The sequence below is a fragment of the Hibiscus syriacus genome, unplaced genomic scaffold (assembly GCF_006381635.1).
Source record: "Hibiscus syriacus cultivar Baekdansim isolate YM2019G1 unplaced genomic scaffold, ASM638163v2 tig00111996_pilon, whole genome shotgun sequence".
Taxonomy (NCBI): Eukaryota; Viridiplantae; Streptophyta; class Magnoliopsida; order Malvales; family Malvaceae; genus Hibiscus; species Hibiscus syriacus.
In genome coordinates this window covers 654,470-660,469 of record NW_024063233.1, presented here as the reverse complement: position 1 = coordinate 660,469, position 6,000 = coordinate 654,470, and positions in this window count along the sequence as shown.

Sequence of the window (6,000 nt, the reverse complement as noted above, 5' to 3'; positions counted from 1 at the left end):
AGTATTTATCTTTGTTTTGTCTTTTGGTTGAAGTAATGCAATCCATTCAAGTTTCTTTCAATTCTAGTATTTGAAACCGAGACTGACTATCGCAATGCGATTCTGTCGTTGCGATTTTAATTTCGCGTTGCGATAGTCAAATTCGCGTTGCGATAGTCAAATTCGCGTTGTGATAGTCATTTTCGTGTTGCGATTTTCATTTTCGTGTTGTGATTTTAAGTTTCAGAAACTATTCTTCTTCTGCAAATTGAAACTTGAATGAATTGCATTACTTCAACCAAAAAACAAAGACAAATACTAAATTCACAGTGTTGCAATTTTAAGTTTGAAGAATAAACTACTACTCTTTATGTTTATTGTTCTTGTTATATCTTCACAGTGTAGTTTTTGGTATATCTAACTTGGTATGTTTATTGTTTTTGCAGAACTTTTATTCAGCTCAATTGACCTTAAGAAATAAAGTAAGCCTGGCCAAAACAATTGCGTTGAAGCTTTCACCTGCACAAAGAAAAATATTTGAGGATACTTGCTTCGGGCCATGGCTGAAAGTACAACATCCAGGTGGAGATGCTATGTTGACCCATCTGTTTCTTCAAACCATGACTAGCGATCTACCAGAGACTATACAACGTCGTGATGAAGAGATATGGTTTGATTTTCCACCGGCGTATATGTGTTTTGGGCGGGAGGAGTTTTGCTTAATCACCGGTCTACACTTCGGACACGATGATGTAGATCGGTACACTAGACATATTACCCGCCTATCATGGTTTTCCCGGGTTTTTCCTCAGCTGTCAACGGAGAAGTCGAATTTACACGTGGAAGACTTGACGAGATTATTGAATAAGAAAGATGGTTTTACTCGGATGGATGACATCGATGTTGTCCGAGTATGTCTTCTAATACTTTTGCAAGCCGGCTTTTTAGGCAGAGAGGGCCGACAACCTATTCCTAATGATCTAATTAAATTGGTAGAGGACCTAAATGCATGGAACATGTTTCCGTGGGGTTCGTATCTATGGAAAGCTACATGGAATAAGTTGTCGTCTGCCTTTGATGATCGGAAAAGTTTGCGTGGCGATGGTTCCAAATACACTTTGTCAGGCTTTATTTTTGCCTTTAAGGTAATAAATTTTATATAATGTTTCCAAAATTATAATTAATTCTTTAAGAATTACTAATGTTTGTTATTATATTGTTTGTAGATTTAGATATTTGAGGTCTTTCCCGCCATGCATGCATATGCATTAAAAACTTCTAATGATATTCCTAGGGCTATTTCCTAGAAGAGGAAATGGTCCTTGCAACAATGGGAATATTTACTACCGTATACTACAATAAATAATATAAGTTAACACAAATACTACCATATGTTTATAAACAAGTTATTACTAGTACACGTTTAACTTTGTTTGAGCTTTTATATTGTTAGGAGGCCAACACTCTATTACAAAGGCTGACACCCACGGAAGTTGAGCTTGACACTGATTGGTGGCAAGCTAGTAAGCATTTTTTTAATGGCACGGATGATGAGCAGCCATCACTTCGAGAGCCATCACCTCACCCAGAGCCATCACCTGATCGACCCGAATATACACCTCCACAACGAGAGTCATCACCTATTCTATCACATCATCGAGCCTCTTCTCCACCATCACCTCATGATAGGCGACCGGCAAAGATGCCACGACGTTTATCTCCCTGTTCTCCACCTTTACCTCCACCTCCACGGGATGAGTTAGGGGAGTTACGTAATGAGGTCAATTCCTTGCGTGAGGAGGTCGGTACTTTACGCGATGACAATGGTGCATGGCGTGTTGAGGTGTCTACTTTATGTGGTGAGGTAGCAGCTCTACGTGAGATTGTAGCATCGTTGTAGAACGAGATTCATACTCTACGCAACGAGGTAAGTTTAATATTTTTCATATTTAACTTGATGATAAATTTACTCGTAATTTCACTTAGATTGCTTAGTAAATTCATTCGGTTGCTGCCAATACTGTTTATTCTTTAACCCTGTGAAGTTAGTATTTGTTTTTGATTGTCTTTTGGTTGAAGTAATGCAATCCATTCAACTTTCAATTTGCAGAAGAATAATAGTTTACTATCGCAATGCGAAAATAACTATCGCAACGTGAAAATGACTGTCGCAACGAGAGAATCGCAATGCGAAATGAAAATCGCAACAACAAAATCGCAACGCGAAAATGACTATCGCAATGCGAAATGACTATCGCAATGCAAATTTGACTATCGCAACGAAAGAATCGCAATGCGAAATGAAAATTGCATTGCGATTCTCTCGTTGCGATAGTCAAATTCGCATTGCGATAGTCAAATTCGCATTGCGATAGTCATTTTCGCGTTGCGATAGTCATTTTTGCGTTGCGATTTTAAGTTTCAGATTCTATTCTTCTTCTGCAAATTGAAACTTGAATGAATTGCATTACTTCAACCAAAAGACAAATACTAACTTCACAGTGTTGAAAATTTAAGTTTCAAGAATAAACTACTACTCTTTATGTTGTCATTGAACCTGCACTAAACCTATATGTTGTCCTTTTAAATATTTATATAAGTGCTTACTTCTGGAATGTTATCTGATGCATTTTGTGAACAATGATATAATAATGACTTGGGTGAATACTGTGCAAGTTTGAAATATATTTGTCTTTTTTTTCACTGTTTAATATCATGTCTGTTTATTTACTGATTTATGTATTAATTTATTTTTAGCGGCCCGCTAAGGTGGATGCTCTACGTCGGGTTTTTCTTGCAAGACGGAGTTCACGCATCAGATGGCGTGCACGTGCCATTACGTCTCCGTTCACCCTAATAGTGCAAAGAATCCGTAAGAAAAAAGCCCTACTCACCTGTCATCGTTCAAGAGGCCTCTCCTATCGTTCAAGAGGCCCCTATCATCCCTCAAGAGTCCCCTCCCACCGTTCAAGAGGCCACTATCATCGTTGAAGAGATCCCTCCCAACATTCTAGAGCCCGATTCACACGACGTAATATATCGAATTATTGAGAAGCCCCCTCACGTGCCGGACATGATGAATGACTGTTGGCTTTTGTATAAGTTATCAGCCAGTACCATTCCGGTAGATGAAGTGGAGAGGAAACAACTACCGGAAACAATTCTGGATAATACCCTTTGGGCTAAGACCGCAGTTGATTTTTATCTACATGAGCGGAGCCAAGGGTGTTACGCTGACATATACAAACTCAACGATGATATGCATTTGTTGATTGAACGGTCTTGGTGGGGTGTATTATTAGGGGTTGAAGACAATGACTATTTCGATGGGGGGTAAGTCTTATATTTCTTCTTATATTTCAGTTTGATTAATTTTTTTTAAAATTTTATGTAATTCACTGATATATGACTTTTTTTGTAAAACAGCATATTGATGCATGGGTGACACGTCTTCTAATTGTAAGGAAATTGAAGAAAAATATAAAAAAAACGCGATATACAATTATGCCGACGTCTTTTCACGTAGTTCACTTGAAGAATCAACGACAGGAATCATATGTGTTGGCTAATGGACAAGCTAAACTTTATCCTGCATGGTGGGAGGTCGATAAGGTTAGTATTTATTTGTTTAAATATTTTAAAGGTGTTCATAAATAAGTGCGCAATTTGAATTATTACATTTCGATGCAGGTGTTTATCCCTGTTTTGGAATGTACTCATTGGCTTCTCGTCGAGCTTCAGCTCCTATCCCTAAAGACAATAGTAAATGACATCATGATAAATTACATATCATTATCTGATTTGAGAGATTATTAAGGGATGGAGCTCTCATTTGGCTAAATTCTTGGATGCAATTAATTATTGGACTAATTCTAGAAACAAGAAGCCAAAGAAGTTCAATGTTACAGTTATCAGAGACGAGACCGCGCCACAACAAACGAAGGAAGCCAGAGGGGATTGTGGTCCTCTCGTATGCATGTGCTTGGAGCGTTTGACGACAGGAAGTACACAGTTTCTACCTCCCACCGATAGAGATAGAGGTGCAGTAGGCTTGTGGTTTCGGCATTTTATGGCTAGAACGATATATGCGAGACGTTGCCTACTTGCATTCGCGTTATGAAAGTGTCCATAAACAATTTGTAAGTCAAATGCAAGTGTTGTTAAACATATATACTCTTTTTGGTTTGAAAATGTTTGGTTAAGTAGCTAGAATTCAATAATTTGCTGTTTGTAGGTTTTAGATGTGTAGAAAGTGTTGTTGATTCAATGTTTGGTTTCTACAGGTTAATCCTGAAGTGAGCTGCGTGAAATGGATGTATGGGTGCAAAAGTTGATTCAATAATTGATGAGGAAATAATTCTTATTATTATTTTTTGATTGTTTAATTGATTTGTAAAAGATGATTTGTTTAATTGATATGTACATAATTATTATTTGTGCTTGTTTAATTGATTGAAATGTAATAGTTGATTTGTTGATTTCAATCTGCATTATGTTGAATGCAAAACAGACTATCGCAACGAGAGAATCGCAATGCGAAAATGAAAATTGCAACGTGAGTTGCGATTTTCATTTCGCATTGCGATTCTCTCGTTGCGATAGTCATTTCCGCGTTGCGATAGTCATTTCCGCGTTGCGATAGTCATTTCCGCGTTGCGATAGTCAATTCCATGTTGCGATAGTCATATTCGTGTTGCGATTTCCGTGTTGTGATAGTCAAATGAATGTCTAATAAGTGATAACAACTGAACATATCATATCAATGTTCAAACTCAAGTTACTAATACATGCCTAACTGAAAATGTTAAAAGTTCACACATAATATACACATAATACAACGTTTGCATTTAAAAATCACCTAAGTTAACAGTCCCAAAAGGTGAAGCTGGTTGTGATTGGGATTTTGATGAGGATCCATATTTTGGTATAGGAAAAGATGATTGTGATGGCACTGGTGATCCACATGTCAACCTTGTATGACCACTTTCCTTGCACCGACTACATGTCGATCTCTTCTTCTCTTCAACCTTAGACGGTATACGATCGTGACTTTTTGGTCGGCCAGGTAGCCTTCTGTCCATGGCTGGTGGCAAAACTGTTTGTAAGTCATCTGGTATGTCCCACTCAGAAGGATGTGGAATAGGGTAGACAATCTCGACATAAGTCTGTCGATATACTTCTGTAGTGTAGCAATCCATAGCGTATGCACTTGAATCATCTTGGTTTAGATGAAGAGCAACTTTTATAACATGGCCACACGGATAACCAGTTGTTTGCCATTTCATACAACTACACGTCTTTGCATTTAGATCGACAAGCCCATTTAAGTTATTATCTAGTACTTCAAACAAAGTGTTTGAACATGGTTCAACTCTCCATGACGTTGACTTCACAACACGTTTCGTTATCTTTTTTTCAGTCCATGGTGTAACACGATGTTCCAATGTTCCTGTAAATTTAAATAAATAATACTTAGTAAAATATATGATAAGTTACAAATTTAAAGAAATAATACCTGCATGGTTTCTTTTCTTATAGTACCACTATTGAATAGAGGCTCGAAAAAACTCCATTAACATAGTAATGGGTAATTTCCAGGAATGATGACTTAGAGCGTTGATTGATTCTGCACTATTAGACGTCATGAAACCATATCTTGCTCCAAGTTGATGTACTCTTGACCATCTTTCAAACCCGACATCTTCTAGTGTTTGAGCACACTGAGGCAAAACACGTCTTAAATAGTTTATATGCTTATTAAAATCCACTTCCCGATAAGCTTTTACAGCCTTCCAGTATGTCCATTTGTGATTTTTTATACCAGCAGACCTTGATTTTAGATTTCTATACAAATGAACACCACAAAGTCCATGAAAAGCATCTGGGAAACACCTTCTAACAACGTTGTCAATTGAGTTTGCCCTATCGGATATGATTGTCAGATTGCTAATAGGACCTATGTAATCCCTAAGATGCCCCATAAACCATGACCATGAATCAGAGGTTTCAGATTTGCCAACC